This window comes from Dreissena polymorpha, chromosome 1 (genome assembly GCF_020536995.1).
Source record: "Dreissena polymorpha isolate Duluth1 chromosome 1, UMN_Dpol_1.0, whole genome shotgun sequence".
Classification (NCBI taxonomy): Eukaryota; Metazoa; Mollusca; class Bivalvia; order Myida; family Dreissenidae; genus Dreissena; species Dreissena polymorpha.
In genome coordinates, this window is record NC_068355.1 from 1,294,998 (window position 1) to 1,311,749 (window position 16,752).

General features: G+C 32.8%; 1 long non-coding RNA gene across 1 annotated transcript; it reads right to left on the reverse strand.

Annotated features, from left to right (window-relative positions):
* Positions 1–10,810: 10,810 nt before the first annotated feature.
* On the reverse strand, positions 10,811–11,756 carry LOC127868636 (uncharacterized). The gene is made up of 2 exons (XR_008044211.1): positions 11,522–11,756; positions 10,811–11,150 (listed from the first exon to the last, which is right to left on the reverse strand). It is a non-coding gene; the product is annotated as an uncharacterized LOC127868636 (long non-coding RNA).
* Positions 11,757–16,752: the final 4,996 nt, after the last annotated feature.

Consider the following 16,752-nt stretch of genomic DNA (forward strand, 5'->3'; position numbering starts at 1 on the left):
TTAAGCTAGGTAAAGATTATATCTCGTACTTTGTGGGTTTGGAACTCATTTAAATTTAACAGTGGATTATTATGCCCGGCCCCGGATCGAATGATCAGGGGTATATTGTTTTTTGCCTGTCTGTCTGTCATTCTGTTGAAAACTTTAACCTTGGTTAAACTTTTGCAATAATGAATAACTTTTGTTATATTGAAGATAACAACTTGATCAAATATATGGCTTCAAAGCGTCGTTGAAACTTTAACCTTGCTCTTACTTTTTTGAATGGCTTTCTAAGATCTCACTACTACTTTTCAGCTCACCTGATTACAAAATGCTCATTGTGAGCATAGAGAAAACTCCTTTTCTGATAGAGCAAGAACTAGGGCTTAGATATTTGATGTGAATCTTGTCTATTAGAAAATTGGTTGCTTTTCGTCATGCTTTGGAAATTCATGCTGAACAAGCTCATCTGAGAAGACCAAAATAGCAGAATCCTCGGTGTCCTATTGATTTAATTATCGCCACTGTAGTTTGTGTTGTCAGAAATAAGGACTATACATTTTGTAATAAGTTTTGAATAAGGTAGTGTTGCTTGCTTCTATTTGAATAATATTCTTTGTAACTTTTTCAGAAGCATGGACGAAGATGACCACACTATATCAGATGAGGATGAAGAGGAATATGAGGGAAAGAGAAAAAGGAAGCCCCCCAAAAAGGCTGCAAAACGTCAGAAATTCACAGAGGTAGAAACAGAGGAAATAAAAACTAACTTTAGTGAATATCTAAAAAGTGGAATTTGTCCGCGGAAACAGCAGGTTGAAGATGCCAAACAGAAAAGTCGTAAGAAAAATGGGCAAATTTGGAAAAGGTCAAACGACAAGATAATTAAGAAAATTAGTGCAATGAATCATAAGAAAAAATAAAAAAACATGTTGTTTACTATCGGTACTCGGATGGAACATTATAAGAATACGTTCGAGGGACATTGAAAAGATCATGCAACAGTGACTTGGCAAATATGGGTGATGTTTGTATGCAAGTGGTAATTTTTGTGTGTGCATTTTATTTGTTGAATTGAAACTTTACTATGTATATGTCTAAAGGTGGAAAAGAATCTGGTATATTATCAAATGTGTAAAATGCTTATACAAAAGCTTAGATACAATATTTTCCTTTTTGCTTCATCGATGCTTTTGGAATGTACCTTATTTATTTTCTTATATACCTGATTTCAGTTTACAAATAATATAAGTAAAGTTTAAGGTATATAATAAAAACACATGTTATGAACATAAGGTCACAAATGAATTTTAGAAGCAAGCTCTATTTGTCACTACTTAGGAAGAAACATTTTTCCAAATAGATTCTTTTTTCTCCTGTGGTTTTTCTTAGATTCACAACTTTTGTTATTTAAAAAAAGAGATTGTGTGTCCTTTCCAAAATTCGCTAATAATATGTAACTTAAGCTGCCATATGTATGGTCCAAACTTGAAGAAAATGTTTTGGCAAGACCGATATGGAATCTGGGTCATGTGGGTCCAAAAGCTAGAATGTGTGCAAAAATTTACAAAAATAATTGTAAATATGCTTGAAGACACATTTTTGATCCATTTTTTTTTCAAGATAATATCAAGTTTGACAAATCTTAAGGAAACTTTGTAAGAGTTGTCTAGACATTTTTAGTTTGAAATTGTTAGTACAAAATACATATGCATACACCCTAAGCATGTTTTTTTTGTTTTACAATTACTGGTTTGTAATATTTAAAAAGGACGAGGCAGTTGAATAAAACACTGACAATTAGTTTTTTCTGATGGGAATGTTTACCAGTATGATTGGAATAATTTTTGTCATGCCGCTGGCATTGAGATCAATATAGTTGCCACAATGGCACTTGAGTGTCTGTATGTACGTTGGTTTAGGTTTTCGGTCAGGATTGCTTGTCCAGGTTGTATCGCCCTTATGCATTGACACTTTTTTAAAAATAACTTGGCATAATTGTTAAACACCATGAGCCGGTGTGCAACACGAAAGATCCAGGTCTCTAGCTCAAAGGTCAAGGTCACACTTCAAATATCGTCAAATATAGATCCGTTGTATGGGTTCTGCGAGTTTGACAGTCCCACTACACAAAAAAGCCACATGTCGAACACGCGGGTGTACGCGCATGCGTCGATTAGAAAGCCTGGTGTTCATTGGCTCGTCGTTTTCATAAACAGGCTTTCTGATTGCCTCAGATATAGTCGCTCAAGTGGATATAAGAGTTCAAAGGTCAAAAATGAGCATTATACACCTTGTCCGGTCTGTATCTCCCTTATGCATTGACACTTTTTTTAAACAAATATTTCTTGTTGGTTTTTGTCAGTTTTTTTTTATATTATTAATTGTGTCTGTGTCCAAACAGGATACCAACTTTGCTTTATTGACACTGGACTCGACAGGCATCTAGTTCTGAAGTTCATGTCACGTGTGTGTATAGGTTAATGGAGATATATTTTATACATATTAACTGTCTATATATGTGTAGATAGGATTTATACTGAGTCTGTAAAAGAATACGACTTTCAATTTCAATATTTGTTTGACTTTCCCTAGGTGTCGTTTAGCTCAACTTTTCAAAGAAAATTAGAGCTATTGTACCCACCGTGGCATTTGCTGTGGTTAATTTTTGTATAAATCACAAATAACTTTGGAAAAATGTTATTTGTATTTGTCAAGATTAGTTTTTCATTACAAAAGCTTAAATTACAAAACTTCAATGTACTGAAAAGTACGTGTGATCTGAGATTATACTCTGTAATAACTTGAACATATTGAAAATTAACATGTGATCTGAGCAAATATGTGACAAGTATTCAGAAAAGTTGACCAGCGCTGTCCTCAGACAGCCCTCGTTTTTAATTGTTTTATTTTGTTCCATTTAGTTCTGCTGCAGTAAAATCCATTTGCGAACATAGTTTAATCTGATACTGACTAATCTTTACACTCTTTCTACAGAGACGGATATTTTAGTTTAAGAATAAGGTCATATTTTTCAGAAACATTTTATTTATATCTTTCTTTGATGACCCACAATAATTGATGTTAGGTTCATATTAGTAACATCCCACAACCATTTTGTTAATCTTATGCTATTTAAGTTTGTCCAGTATGCCTGCATTTTGTCATTTATTGGTTTGCAACATTGTTTTGAATAGACCAATGATGCACATTACTTTTGACCATTTTATCTTGCAGGCAAAATATCCACCATATGTCTTTACATACACCTCTGAAAAATAAAAAATGTGTAGTTTTAAGTCATGTTGTGTAAATGTACCTGAATGTATGTTGAATTGGTGGGTAACCATGGTCTTGGTGTGTGATGTTTTACAGGGTATGTGGTTTTGTATGGCTGAAGTGAGAAAGAGAAGAAATTACATTATAAAATGTTGCCATTTTTAATGTGTGAATCCAGTTAGTTGTGGTTAAGCGCAATTTGATGCACAATGCGGATTATTTCATTTATAATATTTTTGAACATGATAAAGGAAATTTATGTCAATATTCCTTTTGCCTAAGTTTTGGGGAAAGTGATTACAATGGTTGAAATTTTCTACATTCAAAGAATAGGTATTGTATTGTTTCTTAAGAGCACTAGCATAGATTGCAAATACTTGATTGTATTAGTTTACATTTATAAAAGTAGGCATTCGTGACAGTTATTTGATACGATATGTTTTTATTAAACATTTCTAACATATGTGTCATTTGTTGGTACATGTATTTGTGTTAAATACATAGTTTTCCAGTGGAGTTGTAACTCTTTATTTGACATAATATGATCCCACAATTTATTCGGGTGAAAAGACACGCAGTGATATAGACACAGAAGTCTGAAAAACACACAATGTACCATTCGTTAGAAACAAAAATGAAAAGACCCACAATACGATTTTGATAGTCCCACAAATTATTAGACACACAATGTATCATTCGTGAGCCCGTCCGTCCGTCTGTCGGGCACTTTTGTGTCCGGAGCCATATCTTGGAAGTTCTTTGGTGGATTTCATTTAAACTTGGTATGAGTATATATATGCATAAGAGGATGATGCACGCCAAATGGCATTGTACACCATCTGTTAAAAACAGACTTATGGCCCTTTGTATCTTGAAAAAATGCTTTTTAGTGTCCGGAGCCATATCTTGGAAGTTCTTTTGCGGATTTCATTGAAACTTGGTATGAGTATATATATGCATAAGAGGATGATGCACGCCAAATGGCATTGTACATCATCTGTTAAAAACAGACTTATGGCCCTTTGTATCTTGAAAAAATGCTTTTTACTATAGGCACTTTTGTGTCCGGAGCCATATCTTGGAAGTGCTTTTGCGAATTTCATTGAAACTTGGTATGAGTATATATATGCATAAGAGGATGATAAACGCCAAATGGCATTGTACATCATCTGTTAAAAACAGACTTATGGCCCTTTGTATCTTGAAAAAATGCTTTTTACTATAGGCACTTTTGTGTCCGGAGCCATATCTTGGAAGTGCTTTGGCGGATTTCATTTAAACTTGGTATGAGTATATATATGCATAAAAGGATGATGCACGCCAAATGGCATTGTACACCATCTGTTAAAAACAGACTTATGGCCCTTTGTATCTTGAAAAAATGCTTTTTACTATAGGCATTTTTGTGTCCGGAGCCATATCTTGGAAGCGCTTTGGCGGATTTCTTTGAAACTTGGTATGAATATATTCCCGCGCCAGAGGACTTATTAATTCACCTAAATAAATTGTGAAGGCTTAAGAACCTTCCTTTGTCTTAGTTTTGTGTTATTGTCCTCCGTCCGTCCATCTATCATTATGTTCATCCGTCCAATTTGCACCCATCCTCAAACAAAGCATATGTTGCGGGGGATACCTTGGGCCTTTCAGGCCCTCTTGTTGATCTGGTTTTGGCCTTCATATTGTCAAATATACTCATTTTGACCAAAGTTCATCAGGACTTAACCATAAATGTTGCCTCCAGAGTGGTAATAAGTTGTGATAAAACTTTACCTGGTGACCTTGTTTAAACCATGCCTAGTGGACTCTCCCATCCTTTCAAATTGGATCAATTTATTTCATAGGAATGTCTAGTATATATTTCTTTATTTAGAATATTTCTTACAGAAATTCATTTAAGCAAACAGCATAGACCCAGATAAGACGCCGGATGCGGCGTCTCATCTGGGTTTACGCTGTTTGCCAAGGCCCTTTTTCTGGACGTTAGGCATAAATGAGTTAAAGACCCACATTGATGCAGATTGTGTTCATTCATGGCCTCTAAAGTGAATACAAGGTTTCTTCTAAGATTTGACCTGATGACCTAGTTTTTTGAAGCACAGCTCAGGTATACTAGAGTCTAGCTTGGGCTAGATATTTATTGATACATATTCTGACCAAGTTACATTAAAATTTAGTCACAAATATATAGAGTTAACAAGGTTTGCCTCATAGATGTGGTTTTTAAAATGACTTTCTAAGGGTTGACCTAACTTTTTGGTTGCACATCACCCAGATTCAAAATTTGCTTGGAAAATGTCAAGATAACCATTCCAAGTTTCATTAAGATTGAGTAATAAATGTATTTCTATAGTGATAACTCAACATTTTTTCGAAAATCTTAACTGATGACACACATGACCACAACTCAACCATGATCAATTTTCATCAAGACTAATTTTCGATGCACATAACCAAGAGAAGAACTTGGCCTAGAAAATGTCATGATCAATATTTTGACAAAGTTTCATCAAGATTACAAAGTACAATCAAGATTTAGTTATACATGTTGTCTCTAGAATGGTTACATGGTTTTTATTAGAATACCTTATGACCTAGTTTTTTTAATGCACATGACCCAGCTAAATATTGTTGACACACACACACACCAGGAACAAAGGTGCTGGACAAAGGGTGATTGCAATAGCTCATAATGAGCACTTATTGCTGTGGTGAGCTAAAAAGTGTAATAATAAAAACTAAAAGGCATTTACAGCTCACCTGATTTAAAGGAATGCCAACTCTGCCTGGTGACCTAGTTTTTGGCTTCTCTTGACCCAGGTTCAAACAAATTGACATAGATATTTTACAGATAATAATTCTGACCAAAATTTAGCAAGCTTGAGTCATAAATCTGGCTTCTATAATGAAAATATTGAGTTTCTATGATTTGACCTGCACGATGATCTAATTTTGGACACACTTGACCTTGATTCAATCTTTGCCATTTTTTTTGTAAATATAGCATTCTGACAAGTTTTAAGATTGAGTCATAAATGTGGCTTTGACACTTCTACTAAATGTTTGTCCCAGAATTTACCTGCTAAATTTGTCTTTTGACAAGGATGATCTAAAGCTGACTGAACAATTGTAAAATTGGCTAATGCCTGTCATAGATCTTGCACATTGAGGACATAATTTTATCAAAAAATCGATAACTACTTAACAACTGTTGGAGTTATCATTAGCGTATAATTACCATGCCATTATTACATGTTTGAATGGAAGAGGGTCCTAATAATAAATATATCAGACCACTTTGTTGTTTCAGTGATGCACTAGCATATACACTTTAATATCTGTAACATGCAGGGAAATACAAAATGATTTAAGTTAAATACCATTTGTTCAGATTTAAGAATTCTTTTGGCTGGACAATCTGGCCATGGCAAGAGCGCAACAGGGAACTCACTGTTGGGGATAACAAGAGAAGAAGGATTTCATGATCAAATGAGCCTTCAGTCCGTAACAAAAAATTCTAAATCAAAGTTTTGTTGAAATTTATACTTTAAAGATAACAAACAATAAACATATTTTAATTAAATTTAAGTTTTAATTTTCAGCTTTGTCAAATACATGTGATATAAACTTAATAACAGTGAGGAAAAATTACAACCTATAAACGTCCTAACGTTTCTGAATGTATAATGATTATATATTTCTCTACATTTGTGGATGACTAAATCTTCGCACTACATTGCCAGTTTTTTTTAAATTATTCAAAATATGTGGAAAAAAGCACATATCAATTTTACAATCCTGTAGATTTCCTGAAGTATTTAACAAACCTCCTGTGCTTTGCTCCACCTCGGAATTTATTTGCTACTGCATTGCAACAAATATGTGGGGCCAGTGATTAACGGTCGTGATGTGATATAGACATCATGGTTTGATCGTGGTGTTCACATATTTTTTTATGTTTAAATATATTATAGCAAACTTGATTTTTAATTAAAATTATACCACGTTATTGCAGGAAAGAAAAAGATTTGGAAGAACAATACATGTTGTGGACACTCCAGGAATTTTTGACACAACATCCAATGACGCATTTGTGTACGACAGATTAGCTGATTGCATAGGGATGACATTACCCGGATTCAATGCTATCTTCTTAGTACTGCGTCCTGACCGATTCAATGAGCAAATTATTAAAACTATTGAAATTTTCTTTAAATTCTTTGGACCTGGTGTTAGTGAATATGCATTTGTCATTTTCACTCACGTCGATACAAAAGAAGAATTTGAAAATTACATTGGGGAAGGTTTGAATTCCCCTTCAGATAAGGGAAGAGAAGCCTTTGAATATCTGAGAAACTGCTGTCAACAAAAAATGTTGTTCATTGACAACAAGGCCGACAAAGATCTTAAAGAAGAAATGGTCTGGGACATATTGATGGCTGTAGAAAAAGCTAATTCCAAAGCGCCAAAACCATACTTCCAAAACAAACATACTGAAATGATCAAGCAAAAGGCTGAAGAGTTTTATCGAACACATATATGTCACCACGGAGCTGAACGGTCTAAGGAAGGTAATTACTTACATTAATACTACTTATTGTCTTGTTGTAATTATGTATAAACACTTCACATTTCTCCTATCTCAGCAACAATTCATTTGATGAAAGAACGCCTTAAAACCTAATTATAAGTAAGTGATGACCTTTCCTTATACCTGCGTAATTCCATAGTGGTAACAAGGTTTTTCATAAGTTTATACCAGATGACCTAGATTTTGGACAAACCTGACAAAGATTTGAGTATAATAGTGTCTATTCCAGACAAATCTAAGACATAACAAATCCATGTACCAACCTTTCTAGTGGAAACATATTTAAATGTCACAACAGTAATAAGGACTTTTCTCTACATACTGACTTAAATTGTTGGTCAAAAGCTTCATCAAGAACAACTTAAAAATATGGCTTTTTCAGTTTTTGAAGATTTGACAAGTTGCCTTTTCTTGTTGGACTCACTTTACCCATATTTGAGCTGTATTACTTATTCGCAAACTGTATTTTAAATATATGTCAAAAACATTTTATGTTATTTTGTTCCTTTACGCACAAATTAGTTTCATTGTGAATTGGTTAACACATTTTTTTGTATTTTGTCGATTTCCAATAAGTGAACTGTTGTTTCGAGTTCCTGATCTTTACTGTAGCTATACAGGCCAAAAGGGTGTGCCAGCTTTGTAAACTAATATAATCTATAACGATCTTCAATTTATTTGTGTGTGCCTTTTAGATCTTAGAATCCTCCTGGTTGGCCTTCCTGGTCATGGAAAAAGTGCAACAGGGAACACACTTTTGGGAAAATCTGACAAAAAGTTTAAAGAAAAAGAATCAGGATTTGGAGAGGCAAACATAAAAACTAAAGTAAGTTATGCCCTGCAGTTTTCAAAGCATCTTTATTGTTAATTTATTAGTTAAATCTCCAAATATTATTTGGAATATTACAGCTTTTCCATTGCATATATTTCTCTTACTGTCATTTATGCTATGAAATAATGTACACAGCTTCTGCATGATCATAATAAAATATTTGATTACCAACAATATACATTGTGTTGTCAATAGAAAATCAATAACTTTTTTAGTTTGTGTTTCTCTCAACTTACAGTAATTGCATACAAAACAAAATGTTGCCATGTTTACTTTATAGACCTTGAACTCACTATTAAAACAATAATCCATCCTGCGGTGATGGTCAGTCTTAGATTAGCTGTTAAATGTAACTATAAGAATGCATTAACAAAGTCAATTTTAGTCTGCATATATAAGCTACATACACATACAATTTCAGTAAAATATTGAGTGTTTGAAGGAGAGCTATTATTGGGGAGAAGCTGTTTTTCTATTTTTGCACCCATGACCCAACTAGCCACAAACACGATCTCAAGCTATGTCACATTCAGGCTTGCAATATCTAAAGTTTCATTAAGATTGGTCGCTGTAAACTTAAGTTAATTACTGGAAACCACCGGTTTGATAGTGCTCATCCACTTACCATTTTATCGATCTGTCCATCGTATGCAAGTCTTATATAAATTCATTCTTTTTGTATTCATATGGAATATATACTACATTGCTTTGTATACATTTTTCTTTATTTGTTTTTTTAAGGATGGGATAAACTTTAATCGCAAAATAAAGGTTGTGGAATTCCCGATGAAGAACAGTTTGAGTCAAAGTGTAGAAGATTTCCGCAAACTAATGGTACAAGCTGAAAAACAGTTGAACCCAGGATTTCATGCTGTTTGTTTTATATTAGATCCAAATAAGATGGCAGATGTGAAAACACAATTTCAGCCATTTATGGAGTTCTTTGCAGATTTAGCAAGTGATTATGCTTTCATAATCATGACTCATACCAAAAATGAAGAAGAGTGTGAAAGGCATGTTCCAACCAAAAGTGACCCCAAAGGTGCAGGGATTACTGCTTTATTCAAGTATTGTAAAGATAAGGCTTTGTTCATAGACAATAAAGCCTCGCGAAAAGATCCAATGATACAAGTTATTCTCACATTCATAGACAGCGCAAATGCTGCAAAGCTCATTCCTCACTTCAGCTCACGTTTCAAAGATCAAGCTGTGGCTGCTGACGCTGTTCTACAAGAGCAACTTCGAAGAGAACGTGAAGCTTTTGAAGCGTATAGAAGAGAAATTGAAAAAAAAAGCCGTTGTTCAATTATGTAAGATGTTGTAATAAACAGTTTTCTATAACAAAAACAAAACTGATTACATGGGAGACATTTATGTATGTTGTGGCTACATTAAATGTATATGCGAAATTTACTCTAAAAAATTTGCATACAAGAGTTGAATTTTATGTTGCCCTGCTCCTTGATTGTCATTTTGAAATTATAGAAGGGTTGTTGATTGAATACAAAACCATTAAAAGAGAAATTAATATTGATATGGAACTGTGTTGGGTTTTCTCAGCTTGTGTGGTTAAACACTGGAATTTAAATTATTCTTTGGACTATCTGGTAATATGCGTCACAATTTCTTATTTAGAAATAAATGGTAAGGTCACATTCTGAAAAGTTAAATTTGAAAATGTTTGTATGATAGGTAGTTGTCTTCATAGCATAATTATACACTTCAATTCCACAGCCTGTACCTGAGTAATCCTAATGCAAGTCAATGAACACAAGTCAGTTCAATCATTGAAGCAGAAAAAACATTATAATTTTGATTTTTATAACTCATATTATTTTAATGTATAGACATGATATCTGTCAGGGCTTTTTTTCCTGACTTTGTGAAGCGGCCCTGGCCCCTCACTTTGTGAAAAAATTAGTCGCGAACTTGTCAAAATTGTGAAAAATTGAGTCGCGAACTTTTCAAAATTGTGAAAAATTGAGTCGCGAACTTCTTAAAATTGTGAAAAAACGAGTCGCGAACTTCTTTAAATTGTGAAATTCAAAGTTCAATGCATTAGCATAGCTAAAGCATGTTAAACACTTGAATATTATCAAAATTTCCTTAAATAATGCAATAAAGGCATATTTTCCTTCTATGAATACTGTATTTGATACAATAACAACACATATACATATATCTGATTTGCAAAAAATTATTCATGTACCAAATGCAACTAAAATACCTGGTCCCAACAATTCTTTACCACAGGAATAACATTTATAAACATAGAACATTTCAAGGGCACATAACTCAGACATGTTCTGGACTTTACAGCTTTAGAACTCTGTTCTTTTTACTCTTGAAAATGTCAATAATTCTCTCAAAATCTGAAGAGGAAAATTCCTTCTTCATGATAATTTTCATGTTCTGTGAGCCTGACCCTCGCCAGTGTATGATGATCTCCCTGGGAGGTTGTCATTTGATCTGAAACATTAGGTATACATTGAAAAACAGTACTTTTGTAAGAAATGTAAACAAGTTATTTTATTTTTCACATTTTTTCACAAAGCATAAATAGACTACATACAAAGTTTGAATCATGAATATGTGTCATGAATATGCATTTATATGAAAAAAATATATATGAAAAAACCACATTATTACATGTACTTTAACCAAGATTTCCAATCGTAAACAGATACGAATAACAAGTCTCGGTCATCAATACTAGGGGACGTTTTGACTAGGGGCCGTTTTGACTAGCTTCCATCAATACATAAGCCGCGGCAGATACTTTCACTTTTATCAAATGACTTTCCTTATAATGTTATCAATGTGCATGTTTCAAATCTTACCCTTCTGTAGAAAGCTTTTGTTTCTTTACTGTTATCCCAAATTTAAATACATCGGGATTATTTTGCGTTTTTTTTTTATTTTCTTCGTGTAGTAGAGAGCGTTCGGCGTCGCCATTTTTATAGTGACGTTGCTGGGCAGAGCTTTTACTATTTACGCCGGTTTCACCGGTTACACAACACTTTAAAATCGATTAAAACAAACAAACATCGGTAACGCGAGTCGACAGTTTTTAGCGAATTCGGAATTAAAAACGAGGTTATGAAACTTATATTTCTGTTCCGAAATGGCCGTTTTTGACAGTTTTGAGCACAAAAAGTCCGTTTTTCACGATTTAAAACGGCCGTTTTTGTAAATATTCACGGCCATGTCAGGTTTGTGAATTGGCCGTGTCAAAATTGTGAAATGTCCGTCCACGGCCAATCGCAAAGAAGGAAAAAAAGCCCTGTCTGTTCATCATGAGTATTTAATTTAAGAACTATTGTGTTAAATTAAGCAACAATTGTATTTAAACACAGTGACTGTTGAAAAACAAATAGGCTTTACTCACCATATAATTTTCTGTTTGTAAGCTGACATATACTGCTTGAAAGAGCACTTAACAGTTTGTTTCAATTCCATTGTCGATACAAACAAAGACATCAGAATATACACTGCATGAAAATGCATAATTCTTACTTCTTTGGGTCACTTTGTTGCCTTGCGATTGGTAGAAATCTGAACTATTATTAGGCTATGTCAATAATATATTCTGAATGTGTTTTCAATAATCCCATGATACATTCTATTTTTTGATTCATTTAATAAGAATTATTCCACCACATTGGAAAGCTTATCTCCTCTGTATGTTACTGATGTGAATATTAGACAGCTGCACTCCCCTGTATGCTACTGATGTGAATATAAGACAGCATTCCTCCTCTGTATGTTACTGGTGTGCATATTAGACAGTTGTCCTTATCTGTATGTTACTGATGTAAATATAAGACAGCTGACCTCCTCTGTATGTTACTGATGTGAATATTAGATAGCTGTCCTCCTTTATATGTTACTGATGTGAATATTAGGCAGCTGTCCTCCTCTGTATGTTACTGATTTGAATATTAAACAGCTGTCCTCCTTAGTATGTTACTGATGTGAATATTAGACAGCTGTCCTTCTCTGTATATTACTGATGCGAATATTAGACAGCTGTCCTCTGTATGTTACTGATGTGAATATTAGACAGCTGTCCTCCTTTATATGTTACTGATGTGAATATTAGACAGCTGTCCTCCTCTGTATGTTACTGATGTGAATATTAGACAGCTGTCCTCCTTTATATGCTACTGATGTGTATATTAGACAGCTGTCCTTCTCTGTATGTTACTGATGTGAATATTAGACAGCTGTCCTCCTTTATATGTTACTGATGTGAATATTAGACAGCTGTCCTCTGTATGTAACTGATGTGAATATTAGACAGCTGTCCTCCTTTAGATATTACTGATGTGAATATTAGACAGCTGTCCTCCTCTGTATGTTACTGATGTGAATATTAGACAGCTGTCCTCCTTAATATGTTACTGATGTGAATATTAGACAGCTGTCCTTTTCTGTATGTTACTGATGTGAAAATTAGACAGCTGTCCTCCTTTGTATGTTACTGATGTGAATATTGGTAAGCTTATCTCCTCTGTATATAACTGATGTTTACAAGGCCAATTAATATATCTATTTTATTATTTAATTTTTTGCAATTAACAGTAAAATTAGAAAACTCACACGTGTGTTTCAGCTATGGGTGAGATTTTATGAAATAATTGTTGTTTTAGTTTCTGGACAGTATTTTTTTTAATGTTCATTACTTAACCATTTTTGTTTGCTATGCACTGATATCCAAATGCCTTTGTATGATGTATGATTGAATATCAATTATAATCATTCGTATGTTAAAATGTATGCAACTACTTATATTTTTTATGATTGAGTGGTAAATTGAAAAGAAAAAATGTTTTTGTATTCCAGGGATTAGAAAAAAACCATGAAAAAAATACCCCAAAAAATGAATGTATATACAGTTTTACTTTTAATTGAAAATGTTGTGTAAATTATTTTGTATTGTCTGTCTTTTGCATGAACAAACATATAATCAGAAAATCTACATAACAAAGTGTGTTATACAAAAAAGAGAGGCAAGTGCTAATGATTTTTAATGGAATGCTCTCATTGAAATTTAATTCAAAAACTGCCTTTAAATCAAATGAAGATTACCTTCCATATATTCTGGTTCACCAATTTCTGTGCTCAATAAAAATGAACGTGTGTCACAAAATTTTAAAGAAAATAAGGTGTTTAAAAATGATTCAAAACATTGACTTTCAATTTCATAGTTGTTTATTGTTGTTTGTTTTGTGTGTTTTTAGGGGGGCATTTTTAGCATTGAAACACTGTCATTAGTGTTAGAAAGTTCATTGAATATGACCTCTAACTGCAGAAACATTAATGCCAGTTAGTTGATCAAAGCATTAGATAAAATGAGTCAGCCAATACAGTAATATTGGTGTATTGAAGCTCTATCATTACAATTACACAATAAAATGATTGCATTGAGCTGTATATATGTGTAGCTTGCAAACATTTAATAAGCACGCAATTGTGTGTGCAAATACAAGGTTATTTATTATTTATTCTATCACTGTTGAGATTTCAAGCAATATTTTTATTTTATGTAGCCAGCAAGTCTACTTTATAGCTGAGCAAATAATAGTAAGTATAAGCTTCAGATGGCACTCAATACAGTTAACAATACATTGAATGAGTTCAAAACTTGCTTTTTGAACCATTGAGTATAAATATAAGATCAATAAGAACACGAAATTTATGCTTTACTAGTTAAAGATTGATGTTTGTAAACTAAATAAGATCTTATATGACATGCTGTACTTGCTGAGCTTATTTTAGCATAATTTAGCATAACATGGGTGGGTGTTGACTTCTGCTTCGCTCCAACCTTCCATTTCTGTCTTAAGTGTAATCTTCAAATTCAAATATTGGTGCTCCAATTGAGGTGATTGAATAATTATAGCTCTATTACAATGTATAAGAGGCCATCTGTGACTGGGGCCTATGACAGTTTAAGCTTGAAACTTTTGAAGAGTTGGAAATGGCTCTCTCTGAACAAAACATTGAACATCAAACGTGAGTGTAGCCGCTTTAAATCCCTTGAAAATCCATTTTGCTAACTTAAACTTAGGTTGGTGACATGGGGCAAACGTGGCCCTTTTTCCAATTTTTATTGTGTCACAACTTTGTTTGCTTTATATAAATATAATAATTATAATTATGATGATAAATGGCAATTGTATTTAAGAAAAAAATATGAATGAATGTGGCATACGATTTAAAAGAGAGACATGATATGTACATCTGGAAAATTTAAGTCTAAGCATTAGAAATTGAAGCTAAGTGTACAGATACAACATCAATTTGTTATTTTACGAGGGTCTAAATAGATCTGTAGCATAGTTCATGAAAAACTCAGGTTTTGCATCTGTAAAAACAACAACCAATAATGGAGCTTATATTTCTTGTTACCTTAATTTGATTTTTACCCAGAAACAAAATAAACTAGTATATGAAAGTCTTATTTCAAATACTGAAAAAACTTTCAAGTGAAACAAGATGGAATGGGCTATTTAGTAATATTGACTGAAAGCATGTTCACAGCTTTGTTTTAAAAATAACCAGATATATTTACAATTACAATGGTTACATACTAGAATGATACATAGAATTTAAGGAACTCAATATCTGCTGTACAAAATGAAAATTGTTGATGATAATACGTGCACAAGTTGTAATAAATATGGGGAAACTTTAACTCATCTTTTATGGGGTTGTAAGCACATCCAAACAATGGCTCAACATATTTCAAATGTATTGAATATAAATAATTTCAATATGCCTACACTCTGATGCTGCAGGACATGATTCTTGGTTGTTTTTTTATTGAAAAAGTAAATCCTATCAAAATATTGTTCCTGGAAATTAAAAGGAATAGTTAAATGTGTAAACAAAAAAATCTTGAATGTTCCAGGACTTAAAAGAAGTCTACTTTGGTCATGGGAAATACAAAAACAGACCTCTCACCAAAATAATGAATTCCCAAATTGGTCATTTCTAAGAATATTCCTGCAATGAACCAAATCCAATATAATTCATTGTTATAAAATATGTACTACTCAAACAATTAAAGTACAATTAATTCTTGTGGTATGATTTTTACAATGTCTATATATCCATAGTAAACATTATGTGCGTTTGTCTCTCTGGAAATATTAACTCATATTTTCGCTACTAACACGAAAGCACATTATAGAGCAGGATGGCCTCAACCTCCACATACCTATGGACATTGGAAAATACAGTCTCTTTTCTCAAAAAATTAAAAAAAGAAAGATGATAAATGGTTTAATTTAAGGGCATATTAATGGTTTTTGACATCTTTCAGAAACATTTAGTTCATCCAACCACTCCTCTTGAACGCGCTTTGATTAAAAATTAAAGAGAATCAGTTCCATACATTATATTAATTTCACCATTTCCTTCTTTCCACAAAAGCATGGTCAGTTATGTAATGTTTTAGATTTATGTCTTACAATACAACCAATTTTTGTTAATGCCACAAATTAAATCTAAATTTAATGTCTAAGCCACTAATGTTTTTTACAAAATATACTTATGCTGACCATGCTTACAATATATTCAGATTGTTTCCACCCAATTAAAATTTGGTTTGAATATCAAAGTAAACATACAACTTAAAACAACAACACTTATGCTGACAATGTTAACAATATAATTAAATGTTTAAGAGCATGCATTAGGTTAGGCATGATTGCTATATTTGTTTAATATTTGCTTAAGCATCAAACCTTAATACATATATGTAATTGCATTCTCTGTTACAAAATCTGAACTTTTTTTAAATCAAATAATTCCAGGATTCCATCTGGTGTCTATAAATTGGATTGAAAGCTTATAGCTAGCTGGGTCTAGTTGTTCAAAACTACATTGGACAATAACACTAACAGCTCTTAATATATTGATTAAGTCATGTATGTATCTTAATTATTAACACTTCATTATATGTATCAATTGTAAACAAATTTGTTTTCTCAAATTATTTAAAAATGTTCGATAATAGCATTGTTTGTACAATAAATTTCATTTGGGTCTGAAGTTAACAGTC